The sequence below is a fragment of the Psammomys obesus genome, unplaced genomic scaffold (assembly GCF_907164565.1).
Source record: "Psammomys obesus unplaced genomic scaffold, mPsaObe1.curated_primary_1811, whole genome shotgun sequence".
Lineage (NCBI taxonomy): Eukaryota > Metazoa > Chordata > Mammalia > Rodentia > Muridae > Psammomys > Psammomys obesus.
This window is the reverse complement of record NW_026585587.1, coordinates 4,483,426-4,506,389: the sequence shown is the minus strand read 5'-3', so window position 1 is coordinate 4,506,389 and position 22,964 is coordinate 4,483,426. Positions and strand designations below refer to the sequence as shown.

Sequence of the window (22,964 nt, the reverse complement as noted above, 5' to 3'; positions counted from 1 at the left end):
TGGACAGACAGCACCTTATCAGTGCTGCTGGGTTTAAACTTATAACCACTGCGCTGTGGGAATCCTGCTTTGAAAATGTTGTTCATCTTCTGTTAAAAATTAAAAATGAAAAGGCCTGGGCAGGTACTGCCATGTTGTGTTTTCCGATAAAGTTGGCATCTCGGCAGATAAACGTTTTTCAGAGAGAATACGTTTGTCTCCCGTAATAAACGTCGGAAGCTGGGTGCTTTGACTCGCAGTTTTAGGGGCTCAGGAGATCGTCCCCTGGCTTGGCCACGTGATGGATGTCTGCCGCACAACCATCGGGCCATGCACAAGGAGGTGAGCTGCATGTGCTAGGGGGACCAAGAGTGAAGAGGTGGAGATGACGAAAGCAGGGAGGGACAAGTCCATCCTTTGTGTACCAGTCCTCCAGGATCTAATCTTCTGTGAGATGTGTTAATGTATTCCTAAGGTAGAGCCCCAGGGTCTAGTCATCTCCAGCAGATCTCATTTCTGAAAATTCCAGTAGTCGCCCACCTCAGTTAGAGACCATACTTCCTGCACGTGGGCCCTCACTGGCAGCATTCTCACCTGTTTGGATTCTAGGGATTGGAGGTAGGGTCCCTGGCTTGCTGGGCAAGAGACACATCCCAGCGCCCCAGAAAACAACCACTTCAGCTTTTGCAGGCTCTTTTCTTACTGTCGCTTTCACCATGCTTGAAAGGGAGAAAAACACGTGCTGAAGCCCAAGGATGTTACTCTCTCGTCATTTGACAAGTGCTTATTGACTGATGGGAGCCAATGCATAGTTCACAGAGCTTATTATCTAGTTGGAAAAGAAAGATGTTGGATAGCAGCAGCTGCCTATTCTCTCACAGCAAGAATGGCAGGGTGGATGTTGGAATAGTCCAATGGTTTGTTGATTTGCTAGAATTTGAGGGGTGCAGAGACCAGGAACCAGGGGAAGGGGGATGAGTGTCGATGGAGCCCATGCAGACTCCCAGGAATCAGACTCTGGAGACCAGACTCAAGGTGCAGATCTGACTTTATTGTGCAGTGTGTACGCCTTTTTGTGACTGAAATGTCAATCAGACCATCCCATACTAGCCTCAAGCACCAATAACACTCAGTCAGGTTGATGCAACTATAAAAACATATGTGGGTAGGTTGGGCAAGGTCACCTCAGGAGACTTCCATAAAGAAGGGGGAAGCAGTCACTGCCCTGGCCTGGGATCCATTTTGAGACCTCACTAGTGAACCAGGAGTCCCTAGTGATCAACGCTGTATGCAGCGGATCAGGATCATTCCAGGACCTTAAGGCTGGCTCCCATGCCATTCCCTGTGGTCCTCTCCAAGGCTTATCTGGACACTCCCCACAGAAGGGATTTCTGGCCATGTATTCTCTTTGCTCTGGATTTGGGGAGAATATTTTTCTGCCGGGTACAGCATGAGGAATGAGGAATTTGGGTCGTGTTTACGTGTGCATGTTTGAGCCTCTCTGCTCATTCAGCTGCTTTGCCTTGTCTGGAAAATATGCAGAAGTTTTATCCCTTTGCAAAAGCATTTTACAGATGAGATTTTTCAATAGCATCTTTGATGAACTAAGTTGGCAGCAATGGCTAAAACTGATACTGTGCGCAGCACAGAAAGCACTCTCTGTTACAGAAGAGAGGGCTGTGTGCCTGCAGCTTGGTGGCAGGACTCCTGACCAGCATGCTGGAGACCCTGTTTCAAGCCTCAGTGCTGGGGAGGGAGGGAGAGGCTGGTGCTGGCTTCTGAGCCTTTTCTCAGGAACTGGGGAGGGTTTTGGTTCCCTCAAGGAATTTCCTCATCCTGGTGCACCTAGTAGCACACTCTAGGAGTGATAATCTTGGGAGTGGGAGCCAGGAAACTAGTAGTTGCCTCCAGATCTTAACCAGAAATGTTTAACAACTTAACAGAACTCGCCACTGTTGCCTGAGCCAGTCAAAACAACGGAGGAAGTTTTGATCTGGAGATCATGATATTGGGAGGAGCATTAGGTTGTGTTCAGCGGTTCCCACGGATGGAAAATCAACGGTGTGGCTTGTAGGCTGGCTGTTTGGCACACTGCTGTTAGAGCAGACTGTATATTGTACTGTGTAGTGCATGGAGACTGGTTTCTCTGTGTTCGGTGGGATCCTTATTGACCATATTTTCTTTTTTATGTCTAAAAAATTAGATCTTGTAGCTTATTGCCATAGTACACATGACTCTAAGTTGATGAAACTGAAGACTTTGGATACATTTGAGTCCCCAGTGTGTAGCTGTAAAGGCAAATATATTAAATTACTTTTTTTTTTTTTAAACATATGCAACTCCTTTCTGTGTATGGGATCTAAGAGCAAATACAAGAACACAGAGATGCAAGCAAACAGTGCTGTTAGCGTTTTCCCCAGCCACAGGAGAAGGGGAGAGAGAAGCCTCCTCCAGGTCTCCATGGGGGTGAGACCACATTCATCCCAGAAGCCCCGCGTTCATGGCCAGTCTGCTGTGTTTCAGTTATGCTGTGTTTGAGTCCACCATCATCCCACCCATCACAAGACTTCCAGCTTACAGGACGATTTAATCTCTGACATGGGGTTTAGGCATTTCATACCTTTTGCATGTTTTTGTTAAAGTTTTGTCTCAGGAGCTGAACTACTTCACTGTCTTCCTCCTTGTTCTGTTTTGTAAATCCGAAGTCCTGTCATATCATTACTTTGCTGCCAGGCTTGGTTTCCATGCCTTTGCCCAGCAGTAGTAGCAAGCCTCATGGTGTCCTTAGGTGTGTCTTTGTCACAACCTGGCCTCTGCAAACTTGTTGCTTTGAGAACGTCCCTGTACCCTCCAGTAAAGAGTCTCTTCTACAAGCACGCTTCCAGGCAGTCTGGGAGGAAAGTCAGTCCTGGGTTGTCTCACACACAAAAGGGGACCCTGATTACCAAGCCACAAAGCCACTGCAGTGATGGTTCTGCAAACCCACGGACACTTCTAGCCTCTTTTAGCTTCACTAAGGAGCACCTTGTAGGAAAGACTGACTCGCAGAAGGTACGGCAGCGTCAGTGACAGTTGACTGGTTAACACCCATAGAGTGTTAAGCTTTAAAGACAGCGTGCTATTGTGGAGTGTCCATGCAGTGAATTTTCCAAGCCAGAATACCTTGAGAACAAAAGGGAGAGCTGGGAATAACTGTGCTTGGGTAAGTGGTACAGATTGAGGATGAAATAGGCAAATTAGATCCGTGGTTACTGTAGCCTTGGGGTGTGCTAGGTTCTCATACCCTGTTCATGAGGCAAAAGTGATTTTCTGTTGCTCACAAATCTTTTCATTTGACCAGGGAAAAATTGTTTCTACCATCTGCAGTGTAAATGAACAAATCTTTAGGGTTGGCCAGAAACAAGATACTGAAAGCCTTTTCGTAGTGTGTGTGTGGAAGGGGAAGAAGATAGCTTTCTTTCTGCTCATGTTGTGTTCAGAGCCGCGACTGCTCTGCCAGGCACATTATCAAGAGGGGGAGCATATAGATTTTATTTGTTTTATGCGGCTCGGGAGCCTCTGTAAGGAAATGGAGTTGTGAGGCGCAGTCATTAGACATGAGCGGTTTTGTAGTAGCGTTGATGGAGAGTGGACAGTCACGGAGAAATACGGTAGGGCGGAGGGTGCTGAGGTAAACGTGATGAGCACGGGCTGTTTGCTGATTCTCCCTGGTGCCTCGTGTGTTTGGAGGAAAGGAGGCTGCTGCTGAGTGTGGGGAGGGCACCTCTCCCTCCAGGGTCCTTTGACCTGCTTCAAGGAAAGGGTTGTAAAATCCATCCTGTGTTTTATGACCTGTTTTAGGGAGAAGGGCGTGGCAGGGAAGTCAAAATGACCTTCCAGCCTGTGCTGTTTTCCTCGAGTCTCTTCATCTTAAGATATTTTAAGATATCCAGTGTGCCATATGCTGGAGCAGCGTGTCCTGATCCCTGTTGGTAGCTACCCCTGCCTGGCTCAACAGAATGTAATTAGAGCTTATCAGATGATGAATAACCCAGAGGTTTATTTAGAGGACTGGTACCCAGAGGATGCGACCTGGAACCAACCAAAACGCGTAGGAAGCACACGCTAAATACTTCAGTGGTGAGGTTTTTAAAATTCACGACAGGACATGTAACAGTGCCTTTGTTGGAGATTAAAAAAAAAATCCCCCCCCCCCCTTAAGGTTGGTGGATGCAAGATGTCTTAGAATCTCTGGGCTTAAAGCCATTAAGAATAAAGCACAGGTAGATGCAGAGTTCAGTGGCCGTTTGTGCTCTTTTTAGGTATGCTTGTGAGTATCCTAACCATAAAATATTAATGTTCGTCTTTATGGTTAAAATAGTGTGCTCTAAAGAGTATGGATAATGGCTGATGACTTGTAATTATTTACTAGATTTTCTAAGCTAAATAATTCAGGGTGGCACTAAAGGATCGATAATCAGCCTCCTGAAAATTGAATAGTGCAGTCAATTTGCTCCTGTCTGTGGCTGCCGCTGGAGCCGCAGAGTTTTAACTCTCCCATGCTCTGCATGCATCCGAAAGGAAAACATTCAGAAAAGTGTAGTTTAACAGGGTAAAATAATAATTCTCATGTAACTCTGTGCCATGAATTTAATGTAATGAGTAAGAGAATCCATAGCACCATAATACTGACTCCCAGGACATTCCAGAGTTGCTGTAGCCATAGCTGCCGGCAGAATGCTGGGAGAAGGCTGGAGGGTTAGTAAACCGCTTGGTTTCTCATGGCCCCAAAACTGAACTGGGCTTTTCTTTCCACCATACAAGCTTCATTTATATCCTTGTGAATGAAATCTAGAAGTTAACGTGTAACTTGCCAGTCCAGACCCCGAGGGCAAACAGCAAGCCCTGAAAATGATTCTTTGATGGCAGGTGTAGCGAGGAGACGATATGGAGCTTTGTGGGTTCCTCTTATTTAACTTATCCCCACATTTTCATAACAGGGGTTTAGTTTGTTTTACATTGACTCCTGTGATTCTTAAGCAGTTATGCAGTTGTGACCTCTGTATATATAGTATGTGCTTTGTTTCTGTGCTAATTTGTTTGGCTTACAGAGGATCTTGGGGTCCAGTAATGGAGGAGTCTGCAGTTACGGCTGTCTGAGGAGTAAGCAAGACCAGATGTCTTTTGATTGGCACTTTTATCCAGTGTGTGAGGGAAGCTTAGTGTCCTGAAGCTCGGTTTGGCCCCTAGGCCACCTTGAAAAAAAAAGCATAACACATCAAGGAGAAATAAATTAATTCTTGAGCTAGAACACTAGTAAGAAAAAAATGAAAGTTGGGACAAAAAAAAAAAAAAGCAGCCCTATGTTTACATACACTTATTACTTGCAGACTCTTATTTTGAAAAGTTTTACTTGTCTTTAGTGTGCAAGCGTTTGTTTGCACATATATGCCACATATGCACAGTGGCTGTGGAGGCTGCATGAGGACATTGGGTCCCCAAGAACTGGTGGGCTGCCATGTGGGTGCAAGAGCAGCTTGTGCTCTTACCCGAGAGCCTTCTCTGAGCCCCCACGATCTTATCTAAAACTCAAAAGAGAGGTGCTCTTTTAGTAGTCTTTTGGGTCTTAAAGTTTAGGTTTTTGACTCCGTCTCTCAAAAGTAACAACACTGTTCACAGAGAGAAGCCAACTGACTACACAGTTGACCTTTCTCCTTCATCACAGCCAAGGCCATAGGAATTGAGCTGTTCACATTTCCTTCCAGTGGGCTGCATTGACAGCATGTGCCTAACCCAACAAATTGGTAACTCATTTGCGTTAGTGACGGACTTCCCGGAAGTTTTGCTTCAGATCGGCATGCATTAATTATCTGTTTGAAGATGGATAAACAGTCCCAAAATAGGTTGGGATGCTACCTAAGGCTTCATGCATTCTGCAGCTACTGTTGACCACCTGTTATTCACTGGACATTGCTGTAGACAGCAGGGAGGCAGGAAGGAGGAGCACAGTAAAAAGCCTCCTTGCCCTTACAGTGTTCGTGGTCTAGTCAGGGAGATTATAAACTAAGGTAAATAAAACACCAGGCTTCTCTTCAAAGAATGCATTGAACTTGAGCATCAAATTTAAGGTATCCTAAACAGCTCACCTTTTGTTTAGTAAGAAGGGGAAATCTTTAGAAATCTTTTCCTTCTCATGAGTAGTAGGTTGTATTTAATTTGTTTTCCTTCCACATTCTGAAGCTTTCTTAATGGACTTTTCCTACAAAGACAAGGTTGACCTAAAACATAAACTTGAGTTAATAAAGAAAGCAAAAGACAAATTTAGGGATCTCAAATAAAAGATTTATTTAGAATAAAGAAAGACGAGCTTTTATAAGCACCATTGATGCTGGGATGCCCCAGAAGATTCAAATGTTAAAGGGCTCTTTTCCCCCATGCTGCTATTTCTTTTTACTACTTCATCTCTCTCTCTCTCTCTCTCTCTCTCTCTCTCTCTCTCTCTCTCTCTTGCCTTTCTCATTGTCCTGTCATAATTTGGGCATAAAACAGCTCTTAGTGAGTTTAGAGATCACATTCTGTGACTAATAAAGAACATTTAAAATTAATAGCAGCATTTGTAATTATCTGGAGACATCTGGGCACCCTTAGAAATGAAATGTGCCTTAGTTGGCTTGTTAGTAACCTCATGGGTTGGGTAGTTTCTTATCTGGAAGTTTAGAACTATCATGAGAGCTGCGGTCTTGTCATTTCCAGAAGACATTGTTTCATTCTGCTGTCCCCGAACGTCTGGATTTTATGATCTTTCTGTCTCCTCCTTCATAACAGTAGTCCTGAAGCCATAGGAGGGGGTGATCTGGATGTCCCTTGTGAGGCTCAGAGCTCCACTGACACCCAATCTCTCCACTTTGACCAGTTGTGAATTTCTGCATTAACCACTGTCCACCACACAAAAAACCTCTCTGATGAGGTCTGAGATTAATATATGGGTATATAGATTTAAGGGTATATAGATTTAAGGTTTAAGGGATGGTTTAGCACTATGTTCATTCAGCAGAATAATAGTTGTGGATTAACCCCTGGGGCCCATGAGCTTTACAGCTATGAACCACGTATTTCCACAGAGTATGTCGTAAATCCAATCAGAAAGCATTTGGCTGTTGGTTTCCCACAAAGCATTTGTGCCGCTATTGCCTAATGGGCATCTCTTGCCATGCCAGTCATTATTGTAGTTCACAGCTGGGTAAGATTCGTGGTGGCTTTCTTTTCCCCAGCAACTTACATAAAGCACCTTCTGGTACTTTTGAAAGCTAGTCAGCATGGACCTGATTTCTGTCTGTCCTATGACCAAAGTATGTAGTGTCATCAGCAATAAAGTCATGCTGTTAATTTCTTGTGAGCAACCAATAGCAGCCTGCATTGTTTTGGGAGTCTCCACCATACCCTTGACCAAGAGCTTGGGAATGCTATCCCTCGTCTGGCAACTGAGGAGATGCTGACAGTTGATGACATCCAGGCGAGGAAGACTCCTTTTTCCTTAAGGGTGTGGCCCCCTGGAGGCTGCCTATGCCCCGGTGGATGGCTCCAAACCCTTGCATATATGGTCAGCATAAATTAACCTTTTTAAAAAAGGATGCAAAACGGTAAGTCGTGGGAAAGTGGGGGCCAGATCTTAGAGAAGTTAGAGGGAAGAACAAGGGTAAAGGTCACCAAGATACATTGTATGATTGTATGAGATTCTCAAGGAATTAGGAAAGTTTAGAACGGCTTTCATAGCAGACCAGGAAGGTGGTCGTCATGGGGACAGACAAGAACAAAAGCTTGAAGCCATGAGGACTACCTTAAGTAGTTTATACTTTTCTCTAAGTGGAGGAGGAGTCTGATGCTGTTTTGAAATAATGTTTTTCTGCCCCTTCTGTCTTTGATTTTTCGTTGGGACTCCATTTATGCACGTTAAGATTTTCAATATTGTTTTGAGGATGCTTATGTTAAGAATTTTTATTCTTTATTCAGACTTGTTTTGTTTATGTTATTTCTAACCTGATAATAAACTGTCCAATCAAGTTTTTTTTTTTAAGTTGTACATAGGCAGCTTATGGTTTTTAGAACTTTTATTGGGTTCTTTTTGGTATTTTTTTAAAAGATTTATTTATTATGTATATAATGTTCATCTGCTTGTACACCTTCACGCCACAAGAGGGCACCAGATCTCATTACAGATGGTTGTGAGCCACCATGTGGTTGCTGGGAACCAAACTCAGGACCTCGGGAAGAGCAGCCAGTGCTTCTAATCCCTGAGCCATCTCTCCATCCCCTTTTGGTATTTTTCAGTTTTCAATTATATGTGTGCTTCTTCTCCTTGTCTTGTATAGTAAGGAATGCTGACTGAAGTCATCTCTCTGATTTTTCACACCATTTGGGGTTGGTCTCCATTGGTTGACTTTTTTTTTTCTTTTTTCTTTCTTTTTCTTTTTTTTTTGAGAACCAGTTCCCTATTCATTTTTTTTTTAAATAAATCTACTGATTTGGGCTTTTCTTCAGAATATTTTGAGGGTTTTGAGGGTTTTGTGGGTTTCTGGGTTCTACTGAGTTTTTCTAAAAGCATGGATTTCTGTTTGCATTCCTTATGAGGTTTTACCGCGGTGCATGCGTGCTCCGAGTACAGCCACCCCAGTGAAGGACAGCAGCATGACTGCTTTTCAGTTGTTGTAGCCTGGGATGCCTGCTCTCCACCAAGTGCATGTACCTTTCCGGGGTCACCTAGAGGTTTAGGGTCCGTTTAGCCGCTAAAATGGGCTTCTTCTCTGTGGTTCTCGCCAGTGTTTCTCCTCTTCTTCCTGTTTCTTCAAGTAAGGAAACTACTTGTTCTTGTTCCAAGATCTCCTTGCCCCATATGGTTCAACTGGATAGTTTTTGGCTTTGTGATAACATCTTTAAAAATAAGCAACCCACCGGTGGTTAACCCACCGGTGCCAACCTGACCGGGTTGCAGACACCGTGAGACTTAGGGAAGAATGTGTATTAGGTGTATGTGTGAGAGCCTTCAGAGGAGGTTCGTGTGGGGTCAGCCGGGAGTGGAGACTTCTTTGAACCTGGGTTGCACCCTCCAATAGGCTGGGGCCCAGATGAAAAACCGATGGAATCATGATTCTTCATAGAGATCACCTGTTGGCTGCTTTCTTCTAAGGGCGAGACTGGATGGCGCAGCCCCGCGAGTCAGACTCCAGGCCTTTGAGCGTTTGTGTGTGGATTTTTAGCAGCAGCTCCGAGGAGCTTTCAGGTGGGGGTGGGGGTACACAGTGTTTATCATTCTGAAGCTTTTTGGTGTTTGGGTCTGAGCATCTGCTGGTTTCCCTGTCTCTCCAGGCTGCAAGACCCACTGTTTGCGATTGTGTGAAAGAACCTAACATAAGAGCGCGCTGTCTCTGTGCCGGTCCGCTCGGATGCACTCACATCTACGTTTCCCCATTTATTTTATATTCTAACTTATCGCTGGTTTCTGCTTGCTTTGGGTCACACTCTATTATCTCAAGACTTGTTTGTTTGTTTGTTTGTTTAATCTAGAATTTATAGTTGTTCTGTGTGGAAGAAGTGACCCAGCATTACTAGATAGCTATTTGGAGCTGTCAGTGACCAGTTTATAGGCTAAGTTTAAAATTTTGTGCTCATCCCCACACGTTTTGGGGTGAGCCAGTAAAAGATGACTTTTTTTCTTCTTTCTTAAGTTGTAAAACTTAAATCCAGATTCAGCCCATGAATTCTCAGATGTACTTTTGAAAATAAATGCTTTGTGGTTACAGATCTCTCCCTAACTTGCTGTGATCCTGTTTAGATTACCCTTCTTGTTTTAGTTACCTTAGCTAGTATCAGTTTACCTTCAGTTTTGTGCCTGGAACAAGAATGGACTAGTGTATCTTAGGACTTTACGTAACACCTGGCATAGTACCTGAGGGACTCGGCTTCTTTGCTAGTTAGAAATCGACACCTGCGATTACAGTGATATAAGTAATCTGAAATTGTTATTTTATTTTTTTATGTGTGTCAGTATTTTGGCTGCATGTATGTCTGAACGCCGCATGCATGCATGCAGCGCCCATGGAAGCCAGGAGAGGGCATCGACTCCTCAGGAATGTCAGTTACAGATGGCCATGTGGGTTCTGGGAAGAGAACCTGGAGCCTCTGTAAGAGCAGTAAATGCTCTTAACTGCTGAGTCGTTTGTCCAGCCACAACCATCTGAAATTTTAAAACCGTTTCTAATTGCAAACATAGCATGCACCTCCCCCATGTTGAATGCCCAGTAATGGCCTGAGCATGAACGCCTGCACATGCATCTACTCTGAGCATGCACGCCTGCACATGCATCTACTCCTTTATGGAAAATAGGAAGCATCTCATACAAAACTAATATGCCATTTGGTCTCTTCCTCCCCCCTCCCTACACTCCCTTCCTTCCTCTTCCTGCCCCCCTCAGTCTCTCTCTGTATGAAGGTCCCATGTAGCCCAGACTGGCCTTGAACTCAGTGTGCAGCAAACTGCTCTTAACTCTTGATCCTCTTTCCTCCACTTCTTGAGTGTTGGGATTATGAATATGCACTACCTTGCTTGATCCCTGTGTCTACTTAGTCTTTCTTCTCTGCTCTCTCTCTCTCTCTCTCTCTCTGTCTCTCTCTCTCTCACACACACACATGCCCCCACAACACCTTTATTTTTACATATTGATATATCCCAGATATCTTTCCATGTTTATTACATTCTGGCTGATTACATTGGATATCCTCTACTCCAGACTTTCTGCTGATAAGACTTAATTTATCCTGTTGTAATCTCCTTAGGAAATCCTTCAACCAGCATTCCTAATTGAACCAGTAAAGCCTCATTGTTTTTGAGGCTGCATATTTGAAATTTGTGATAATTAGGCCAAGAACGGAATTAAAATTTATGGCTGCCAATTAATGACTTTGAAGAAATTATTTTTTTAGGAGATAAATAGCTTTTAAACATCAGTTTAAAACGTACCCAGTTGCACATAAATTTTTATCTGCTTTTCATTACCTAACAAAGTAGTAGTTTGCTCTGCTTATTCTGTGAACTCAAAAGCAATAAAAGGTCCATGCCATTAAAATAATTCTATGCCAGATTGGTCACTAATGAGGACTCTACTCATGTGAATTTAAACCTGACTGTTCTCTTTTCCCACTTGCCCCCCCCCTCCCTTTTTTCTGTTGTTTTACTTCTGGGTCCCTGCAGCTTACCTCCTGTGGAGGAGTACTCCTGAGTGAGGATCCTTCTGGAAAGGGAAGCCATCTGGGGGCACGTTGTCTTTTGGTATTACATTAGCTTACAGCCTTTCATCACTCTGGATGTCATTTTTCAAACATCACAATGGGAACGAATAAAGAGTGTGCCTAAGCCCTAATAACTAAAAGCCTATTGGTTGGAAATGGATGCATTTAGAAAGCATCTTACAGATCACTCCAGAAATGCCCGGATGTATTTCTCACTAACCACCGACAGAGGTATAATTGGACCTGATCAACACTAGATAGCCCTTGCTGTTTTCTTTCTTTGAGAATTAAAGTCTGATGTTCTGAGCTCAGTTTCAGAATGGATAGGGTAGGCACAGGAGGAAGACCCAAGCAAGGGTGCCCTGGCTTAGAAATCACCAGCTTTCAATGGGTAGTGCTGGCTGCCCCTCCTCGGTAGTCTTTGTGATTCTACAAAACCTCATGCCTCTCAGCCCTGAAGACAGCCGAGAAGGGGATGCTTTTTAATATTCTGAATTAGCTTTCTCATCCATGGGTGAAGAAAATGGAAAGGACTGTGGAAATTCGCCTTTTTCCCCCAGTGGAGGCAACACAGAGTGAGGATGTGGGGGCTAGGCAGTATCTGAGGCGGTACCGGATCTGCCTACCTCAGCCTTCCTGGAAGGAGCCAGAGCACTAGCTGCCCCTTTGAACTTCAGGGCACTTCAACATCAGGTCACCCTGGAGATGTAGATGAGGCAGGTTTGCCTCTCCTTCAGGAGGGAGCCTGAATCAATCACATGGTGTTGATTTTTTGATCAGAGGAGACATAGGGCGTGGACAGAGATGCCTTGGAGAGTAGTGGGGGTGGGGTAGCCCAGTGATGGGCTGGTGGATAGCCCAGTGGTAGAGAGCGCGCCTAGCATACTGAGACCCTAGGTTTGGTACCCAGAACTAACAAAACAAAACAAACACCCAAAATAACCCTTTTCCTTTTATATTAGCTTCCCCTCACCCCCTGATTTGGCATTGTGTTTCTTAGTTCGGTTCATAAATATTAGATAAATACAAAAATAATATTCCTTCGGGTGCTTATCTGTAGTTAACTCCTGATGTGTTTTTGGCCTTCTCTGCTTAGCGTGGTTCATTGACAAAAACAAACGCAGCACATTTGGGGTTCGCAGACTAACATCTGCAGAAAGTCCTGCTGTGGGGGTTGTTGATCCAACACAGGAAGCACAGGATGTTTTGTCTTGTGTGAACCGAGTTGAATTCCAAGGACACGCTGAAGGTTCGTGCCATGAGTCTTTCCTTACTATGAAAATTTTCACAGTTGGCAAACTCTGTCTGTCTGTTTGCTCGTCATTGCTGTGGTCATCACCATCATCTTTTCTGGTACTGGGGATGGGAATCAGGGCCTTGCACGTGAAAGGTAAGCACAAGTCAGTGACGTCACCCCACTTCCTTGTTGCGGTTTGTACTGGGTCAGTGGTAACCTGATCAGGCACATACTGCCCACCATGCTCTGCCCGAGGCGGACTGAGAGCGGGCGGGTGGCACACTGACCTTGGTGTGTCCGTGTGCTTCCTGCATCCTTGCTGGCTCCTTTCCCATCCTCTCCGCCAAGGCATTTAGTTCTGCTTTGTTTCTTCTGATTGTTCTTCTCTGATTCTATAACTGAGCTTTTGCGTTGAAGGAATACGTATAGCACATAGAATTGAGGGGACTACCTTGTACCCTTTCAATAAAGGCAGCTGGAAATGGCAGCTTTGTGCTGCCTGGGTGCTCTCTTTTTGCTGACCCGAAGTTTAATTTCCAATGTCTAGACTTGATAGTCTGACTTTAAACACAAGGCATAAACAGAATCATCTGGAACTGATTTTTCCCCACACTAAACACTTCTTTCTGATACTCCTTTCCAGGACCCTTTTCCCTCCAGCCACACCTCCAGATGAAAATCATTTAATTAACTGAGAAGGATTTAGCTGAACTGAATTGCTCCCCTAAACAATCACACATACGGATTGGTTTAGGTTTCATGCTCACAGAACTGCTACAAGGTCTCTCCTTCCACCCAAATGTGGTGTCACTCCAGCTTCTTGCTCAGCCTCACAGGCCAGTTGGTTCTGGGTGTGTGTGGCCTTTCTAATTGCCTGTGGTTTTCCTGTCTGGTGACACAGGCTGAGCTGGACCTCTCCTGGGGATGTCCCACAGACTGGGGTGTCAGCTCCTGATACCCGGCTTCCCCTCCATTTTGGTGCCTTGTGCCTGCTTTGCATCCAAACAAAACTTCACAGTCAGTATAAATAAGCTGTTTATGCAGTTATGTGTTTGATGCGAATGCTCCCCCACCCCTGCTCCCACTCCTTCTGCGCAGTCAGATTCCTGCCCTGGGTCACTTAGCCTTGGTTTTAGTGCTCAGCTCTCCTCGCCTCCCAGAGCCTCAGGCTATGGGCTTCGGGAGGCACTGGGTGGTGGAGGAGCTGCCATCATTTGTACCAGGAGGAGCAAGTCTGCAGAGCTGAGCTGAGACCAAGTTGGAAGCTGCAAACTTTGACTCTGATGAAACCCAGATGCCTTCCCCAACAGCACCTTACCCAGACTCCACACGCGGCAGCTCAGCTCTTTATCTCCTAGTCCAGAAGTCGGGTCTAAGAGGAGGATGGGAGAGGGAGTGTGTGGACAAGTAGAAGCCCTGCTTATTTGCCAATCAGATACTTCTGGCTCAAAGTAGTCTCTTAATTAGGAACAAAATCAAATGGGGGAGGGCCTCCTGGGGGGCTGTGCAGAGACAGGTACACCACTGCATTAGAATTTGTTGCATTTTAGCCTAGAAACAGGGTTTCTTTTCTTTCATCACCTGGGATAATTAGGATCTCTGTGACATCTACAAGGCCATCTTGCTTTTCTAACTCCTGCCTGAACTGTACTGTCTTCACATAGCTGCTAAAGTGACTCCGTAAGTGACTCTACCAGCTCCTAGTTCAGCAGAACTTTTACAGAGTCTTAGAGTTGAAAGTCTACTTGTGCTGAAATAAAGTACTGAATTCTCCCCTGCCTGCTGTCTTCCCGTCCCAGACTTTAATTATGAAGCTACCATCTCACCGGATAGTAAACCTTAAATATTTTAGCATTTTCTCAGCATGAGACAACAGCACATAAACCAGCATGCAATTATAGTGAGAGATTTATTTCTCCATGACCCGGGAAGCCCTGCCTCAGTGCTTCAGGAAGAAGCTGTGTGCTCCGCCCTTCCTTAGGGCGCTAATGAGTTAGCACAGATACCTATAGTGAGTTAAGTACACTTGATGGGACAGGGGACAAAAGAGGAAAGAGCATCAGATTTTAGAGCTCTGATCTATCAGGTGCTCTGGAAAATGTTTGTTTGTGATTTGGAGTTTAGCTTTGGCTTTGTGGAGCATTTCATATAGTGCAGTCTGCTCTTCCTCTAGGTACTGCTTCATTGTGAAATTTCACTTAATTTAGTTTGTATCTATTCAGAAGCAGTGGAAGCTTAGGGCATGAACTCACAGAAATTTACCATTGCACTATTTGGTTTTTAAAAAACAAAACGAAACTGATTCAAGCAGGGTATATCCTTGTGGCTCCTTAGGTAAAAGTGCTTGCTACCAAGTCTGATGACCCGAGTCTTATCCTTGGAACCCACGTAGAGGAAGAAGAGAACCAGGTCCCAAAAACTGTCCTCTGATCTCTACAAAGGCACACCCACACTAAATGAACGAATAAGTAAATGTAATTCTTAAACTATGACTTTAAAAAAAAATGGTGTAAAGTATGAAATGACTAGTTCTTTAGCTTTGTGAAGCAGTATTCAGGGATTTTTCAAAGTGTCTTGTTTAGGTCCAAATTGTTGAGAAGTTGATTATAAACCACTTCTTCAGGGCTGGAAAGATGGCCCAATGATTAAGAGCACTGCAAGCTGTGCTTGCTGAGGACCTGGATTCAGTTCTTACCACCACTGAGTGGCCCAACTGCCTTTAACTCTAACTCCAGGAGATCTGATTCCCTTTTCTGGCCTCTACAGAAACTGCATTCATGTGCACAAACTCACACTTAGACAAACTCATACATAACTAAAATAAATCAACAAAAATAGGTAGATGATAGAGAGGTGATGATGATAAAAGAGATGATAAATGATAGATGATCGATGATAGATAGATAGATAGATAGATAGATAGATAGATAGATAGATGACTGATAGAGATAGATGATAGGAAGATAGATGATTGATCGATAGGTGATATTTAAAACCTGCTCATTTATTAAAATTCAACATTTTAGGGTATCTACAGTCAACTTTTTAAAATTAAAAAAAAAATAATTGTGATGCTGGAAAATGCAAGCCTTGCCTTTTGATGGTCCAGTTTGAATGACTGTTTTTACTTGGGATAAATTGAACTGAATTGTCTGTAGAATCTATCGTGCCTTCATAAGAATTGTGCTTTCATGAATTGTGAATTCATGAACCCAGCAATCCAAATTCCTTTTTTGCTGTTGTGGCCAAACCACTGACCCAGGCATAGTTACTGGGAATTATTAATTTTGGCTCACAGTTTAGGGGTTCAGGGCATCATGATGAGGCGGGTGGCAGGTCAGTGCAGTTCATCTCCTCACAGACCAGGAAGCAGAGAGGCAGGCATGCCTGCATGTGGCTGGTTTTCTCCTTTTTCTCGTTTGTTCCATGCAGGCCCCCAGCCCATGAGATGGAGCCACCTACATGTGGGTTGCCACTTTCCCCAGGAGCTAATCCTTTCTACACACCCCCATAGACTCATCCCCAGAGGTGTCCTCCACCACATCCCTGCTGACCCTTAGTCCTGTCAAAGGATGGTGAAGATTGACCACCGCTTCTCATATTAAATATAGAGTTTTTTGTGCTGAGGGCTTTTAAACTAAGCTCAAGAAAGCAAATTAATGGCTGTTGATTCCTGCTGTGGAGTTTACAGAACAAAACAAAAGTAAAAGAGGAAACTTTACACATAAATTCGAGTTGTGTGATGGTGTCTGTGGCCAGCAGGTTTGGCAGTGTATCGCTCTACGTGAGGCAAGAAGGAAGTCCTATTCAATGTCACTCGGTAGCCAATGTGGGTTCAAACTTGTGGAGTCTGGAGCTGGGCGGTTTGTTTTTAGACATGTTTAAGCACAGCACAATCTGGGGGAAAGTTTCCTAGTGTAACACAAAGAGGCACAATAACACCAAAACTCTTCTCTAAGTACACGTCACGGCTTCCATGAAGATGGGTTGTATAGGTGTGTTCAGATAACATACGTGTTATCTTAAGGGGAGGGTCTGGTGTGGTCTCTGCCGTGCAGATGGCACAAAGATCATCCTAGCTCTTAGCCACCTCAGATCCTGGCTGTGGGAGCTTGGGGAAACAAACTGTGGCTTAGCTCTGCAGATAGCGTGGGGGCTACGCAGGCTACGCAGGCTACGCAGGCTGTTGGCTACCTTTGCTCCTAGCCTTCTGGGCAGAAAACAGGTTAGACATCTTTTCCTTTTAAAAGACAATGTTGAGTGTTGAACATTCCTGATTTTCCTGGTGCTGTCTGTGAGCTCACGGATCTTTCTGATCCCATCAGGATTAAAGAAGAAACAAACAAAAAAAAAATCTGATGTCAGTAATAGATATTTTGGTGTTTGCGTGTACATGTTGCATGCGCATGTATGTATGGCGCTGGGGACACGACCTGAGCCTGGGATGCACTAGGCATGCTATTTATTTTGGGAGGTTGGCGTAACAAAGAATTTTCTCTTTCAGAAGTCTGTAAGTTCTTGAGAGCAAGAACTTTGTTTCACTCACAGAGAATCCATTAACCTGAGGAAGTAGTGAGTTTCCCAGGGGCTGTCAGGGAGGGTGTAGGAAGCATGCTGGGCCTTCCTGAACACCCAAACACCCAAAGCGCTAATGATTTCTCCTGTGAATTTGGTGATAACAGTGTTTCAGTATCTAACGTCAGTTTCGTTTTCCTGGGTGGTTGGCTTTATGCAGAGGCACTGGAACAAAGAGAGGAGACTGTGTTTACACACAGCAGAACCAAGGAAGGTTGGATAACGGCCTGATTACAACTGCCTGGGCATCCAAAGCTGGCATTACTGGTAAAGCTCCCGGATGCTTTATTGATTTGCTGTGCTGGTTCTTTAGATAGGGAGCATCCATGATCTGTTTAAACGCCAAGTCATTTGCTTTATGCTAGCAATTTCAGTAAAGCAAGGCACTGTGTGGGCTCGCTTCTTTGAGTCCTGTTTTTCACTCCTGTGGAGCGAGTGTGGGCACAGGTGCGTGCTCCTTTATTCTGCTTGACTTAAAAGATACGGAGCTGAGCTGAAGAGCAAGAAAGTGGGGGCTTCCTTTTCTTAAGCTGTGATACTTCAGATTCAGCTAGGACCAGATATCAGGAAATATTTTTTAAAAGGTGTAATATTTTCATGTCTATGAGATTGTATGCACATTTTCTTTAGTATGTATCCTGCCTTGGACTAGATAGAGTCTAAGCTTTAGAAAAAACGAAAACAAAACAACAGAGAGTGTTGGTGTGATGAGCATGAAAGGCTCAGGATTAAAAGTTGGACTAGTAGACACAGTACAGACCATGACTGCAAAGTCATGAGAAAGCACAAGGCAGTTGGGCAAGTTAGTTCTCAGAGAGAATCCACTAGGAACATTGTGTCAGTCTGGGCTAGAACTGGGCTAGAACTCTGTCGTCGCCCCTCCTAGGCTGCAAGACAGAGCTGACAAGAGAAATGTGATATTCTTCAAATCAACAGTATTCAGTGAATCTAGTAGTTTGTTAGTTACTAGACTAGACATTGTGAACGCTCAGTGTAAGTCCTGAAAAATACAGTTAGACTGGCGTAGTCACTATGGAAATCAGTATGGTGTTTCCTTTAAAAACTAAAACTAGAATTACCATAGGACAAAGCTATACTGCTCCTGAGCAGGTACCCCAAGGAATCTAAGTCAGCATATTACAGAGTTACTTGCGCACTTGTGTTTATTTCTGCACTATTCGAAGTAGCCAAGATATGGAAGTAAGCAAAATGTCCATCAGCAGATCAGCGGCTAGAGAAACTGGTTCACATAGTTTCATTCAGCTTTAAAGAAGAATGAATTTCATCACGGGCAGAAAAATACCAAGGACCAGAAACTACCATAAAATAAGCTAGATGGGCAAGGATTCCCTATTTCCTCTCATATGCAGAATCTAGATTTTATGTCCCCATGTAGGACCTGGAAGTAGAAGGGAGCCTGTGAAGGGGAAGGAAGGCGTCTAAAGGGAAGAGGGAATTAGAAAGGGTGTGGTTGTTTGAATGAAATGTTCCCTCATAAGTCTCAGGTCTTTGAATACTTGGTCCCCAGTTGGTGGATGGGGAAGGGATGAACGGAGGAAATGTCACTGGGGACTGGACTGGCTTTGAGGTTTCCCAAGACTCACACCATTTTGAGTGCTCTCTGCTTGCTGTTGTAGTTCTGGATGTGAACTCTCAGCTGTTCCAGCCATCATTCCTGCTTGTTTTCATGTTTCTTCACTGTGATGGGCAAGGACTCTTACCTCTATACAACTTTAAGCCTAAAATAAACTCCTCCTTCTATAAGTTGGTTTGTTCATGGTATTTTTATCATAGCAGAAACCCTGAGGCAGAAGTAACAGGGAAAAAGAAAGACAAATCTCACATGACTTCTTTCATAATTGAAGCACACACACACATATACACACTTATCACATGAAAAACCTAGGGAGAAAATGAGGGGAGGTGGCCATCAGGAAGATGGAGGGAGGAGAAGAGAGGGTGATGGGAGGGCAAATATGAGTAAAATACAATGAAATACATACGTGAAAATGTCATAATGAAGTTCCCTATGATGTATACTAGCTAAAATGCAATAATTCAATAACAATATGATAACCATTATTAATATTAACTATGAGTGATGGCATACAGTTAGTATTGGACTAATTCAATAACATAGACTGGGAAATTGCAATCTGATAAACTCTCTGGAGAGGAATTAGGAAGCCTGATGCAGACTCAGGGAGGGCTGTTTCTGGGAGTGTTCTCAGCATGGATGTCCCAAGCTCTAAAGAACACATACATCTTCAACCGAGCAACAACAGAGAAGCATTCTGAGTCAGGAGGGCATGCAGGGCTTCTGAAAACAGCTTATGGCGGTCCACTTTGATTGGAGCAGAAAGCACACTGGAGAAACTGTGAGAAATTGGTTGAGAAGGTAGGCCTGTCCTGTAGACCAGCTGCCTTTGCAGTCTCCAGGAAGGGTGGGGCCTGTAAAGGATTGAGCCTGGGAGGAGAATAAGGTGACACTGGGTAAGATGACAGCAGCTTAACCAGAATGAAGAAGTGGGCGGGTCTCTGTGAGGTACACGCCAACCTGATCTACACAAAATGTTTCAGGACAGCAGAGCCACAGAGTAGGACCCTGTCTCAAGACAACGAAAATAGAGTTGTGAAGGACAGTGAGAACCAAATTAATGACATTTGCCCGGAAGAGACAAGTCATAGTTGCTTCCAGCGTCGTCTTGCTGTTCAGCGAGTTAACGCAGCAAAGGTAGATTGTTATCACTGAGAACTGTTAGCAAGGCTGGTCTCTGGGCAACATCTGGTGACTTCCTATTCAGGAGGCTTTCTCCCAGTGTGTGACCAGAGTGGCCCTCTGTGGCTACATTGATGGTATAAACAGCATGTTTATACTTTACAGCCACTGTCCTTCTGAGAACCTGAAATTAAACGGGGGCTGCAGAGGATGCACCTTCAGTATAAGCTCTGGATACATCCGCGCTAGCCTATACAGCAACTTCTCATGGGAGGGGACACTTGGTTTCTCCAGGTCTCCCTCCCGCTGCCCTTCCACTGCTGACTTTGCTTGCTGTTTCTTCACTGTGATGCATTACAGCCACCACCTCGGCCATATGCTGAGTCTCAGATGCCATCTGGGCCAATCACTGAAAGTGGCTGTGGTTTGTATTTCTCTGGCACAGTCCCCCACAGTAGTACCTCTCAGGGGTTAAGAACACAGAAGGAGGAGTAATTATGGGATGGAGGCAACCACATGTTCTACTTTCCGTTTTCCAGCTTAGTTGCCCGCACCCTTCCACCTGAGTTATTTTGAGTTTGGCATTTAGCTGTTGACTGTTTGCTGCCTACAGAGTTAACTTGCCTGGAAAGCTTTGTTTATTTGCAACATCTTTTCATTCGTTTAGCCAGTACTTAGGGAAATGTCACTGGAACTTTTGAAATTGGTTAAGCATTTTAAAGGCCATAGCGATGCTTAGTTATATGAGCTGAGTGTTCAAAGAGGTCATCATTTCACCGGGAAGATTTGCCTCTGAAAAGCAAACTAGTGTTCATTTCAGACAGGAGATATTTCTGCATGCAGATAGTTTTGTCATAGAGAAATTGCCCAGCATGTTTCCATATTAGCTGGTGGGTATAGTAACTAGTATTTGCAGCTATAAGAATTATGCTTTCTTCAAAGTAGCTGTCCATTTCCTCTTCCAATGTTAAAGCACATTTAAAATTAATATTCAGAACATGCTCACCTCTTGCGAAGGTTCCCTAAATGTAGGCCTTGCATCCTCTCTTGCTGAGTGTGTCTTTTGGTGGAGGCTGGACCATTTTCCCATAGTGGGGGTAGAGGACAGAGGTCCACCTCTGTCAGGGACGTACTCTTGGGCTGGCTCTACTTAGGCGCAGTGGGAGGGGTTGATCTTCAGGTTACCCAGTCAGCATGCTGTGCCCCATATAAGCAATGTGAGCGTAGTTCCTGTTTCTCAATCCTGGTGAATGGCACCCTGGTGACTAACAGGGCACATTTGTGTTATCCTGGGAGTTTGGGTTTGAGACTGCCAAGGTCCTAAGGAACATCAGCCAGTGACATCAGTTTATTAAGAAGTCAACTCATTTCCTCATTCAGAGTTTTAGATTCTCGTGGTACGGCCTATTTTTACCTTCATGGGGAAAAAGAGAAATGCAATCTTCAGTGTAAGTACTCTGTAAACATCTCCTCCTGCTCAGGCAGAGCACTGCTGTGCTAGGCCTTTCAGCCAAGTCCACTCTCATTCTGTGGCAAATGAATAGAAGCGTTCACGTGAATCCGCAGCGTCTGGGTTTTCATTTGATTGTGTGTTTAAACGGCTCTACCCGCTTATTGAAGTCAACGTACATCACCTCACACAGGTTTGATCTCAAAAGTGTACAGCAGCACACATCTTCAGTTGGCATGTGCGTCCTGAGAGGCTCCTGGGTCCCAGCGTCCCGCCTCTAAACCTTGTCACAGCTATTTCGTCTCTTGTGTCACCACTAAGGGTTTGAGGGCATTTTAAATGTATGTTTATAATGAAGGTCAGTACCTTCATGGAGTCAAGATTCAGGCAGGAATGAAGGAGGAGTGGGTACTGAACCAGGCAACCAGCTCACTGGACTGGTGGGCCTTTCAGCAACACTTAGAGCTACCTTCCTGGATGTTGCTTATCTGGTTTAGCAAAGTCACAGGACAGTGCAGTGGGTCTCAGGGAGCTGGGGAAAAACTACAGCTAAAACGTCCAAAGTGTGATGCCTGAAAAAGAAATTACAATGTCCCCCTGAGTAATCAGCGAGGGTCCAAAGAATCATTAAAAGTGAAACAAGAGCCAATCTGTCTTTTTACTTTTTCTTCCTCTGATTTTGTTTATCTTTAAATGATCACGAGAGATAGTCTGCTTTTTGTGTAATGCCATGCCATTCTTACCATTTAGCAGAAATGACAGTTAAGATATGGTTAGGAGGAAGCAAAACTTCGTGAAGGGTTTGCTCATGAAACCACAGAACTCTTAAATCAGTGGTTCAAAATAGGACACATATTCGGCAGACAAGTACATTGAATACAATTCTTACCATTTAAAGCAGTGATCTCTGAAGTAGTTCTATTTGTTAGAGCTGCCAAGTTCTGAGATGGCAATGTAAGTAGCTTGTACTGTCTTCTATTTTAATTTTCATATTAATGTTTAAATGCCTTCTATTCCAACATAAATGGATTTTGCTTAACAAATACGGCTCATAATTAGGCTCTTACCAGCTTAAACTGGATCCTGCAAGCGTGCAATGCATTTCTTCTTCATTAGTTCTCCTAATTGAGTTACAGAAAATGAAATATTATTGTGCCACAAATAATTGTATCTTATTTGCCTTTTTCTTGAAGCTCTTCAAAAGAGTTTATGACTTTTTAAAATGACAGAAATAAGCTTTTTTTTTCCCCCTCAGCTCTTGATCTTTAGCCCCAAGTCTAAGACTTATTTCTTGCTATTGCTAAGGTGTGTCTACTTGTATAAAATATTTACAGTCACTTAAATTTTATTAGTTCTTTATTTTTATCTAACTGCATGTGTTTTACGTTCTCTGATTCTTCTGGTAGGGAAAGCCTGGCAAATGCATGCCACTAGATTAGCAAAAACATCACACACAAAAGAGCCAAAGCCTTTCTCACTTTCCCATCAGTAAATTTGGAGCTCATTAGTAATGTGAATCTGAGTGAGTAAATAGACAACTTTGTTCATTGTGGGAAATATTATACACTATTTTTATTACATGTAAAAGGTATTTATGCAATTTAAAAAATTCCTATCATTTGTATTATTTCCTTCATAATAAGGATTTTACTCTTCTGTGGTTCATGAGATAAGTCTGCAGAATGTAAGTTTTCATAATACCTCTTACAACACCAGCTCTTATATTTGGTTATCATGTGCCA

The 22,964-nt window shown here is 43.8% G+C and overlaps 1 protein-coding gene across 5 annotated transcripts in view; it reads left to right on the top strand.

Moving 5' to 3' along the window:
* Smyd3 (SET and MYND domain containing 3) overlaps positions 1–22,964 on the top strand; it is a 522,086-nt gene that overhangs the window by 277,239 nt on the left and 221,883 nt on the right. Inside the window, exon 1 of one of the 5 annotated variants that reach the window (XM_055608871.1) lies at positions 17,273–17,320. The exons of the other annotated variants lie outside the window; for them this stretch is intronic. The gene's annotated coding sequence lies outside the window, so the exon portion shown is untranslated. Of the gene's footprint in view, positions 1–17,272; positions 17,321–22,964 lie in introns of those variants that run through there. 5 annotated transcript variants of the gene reach the window in all.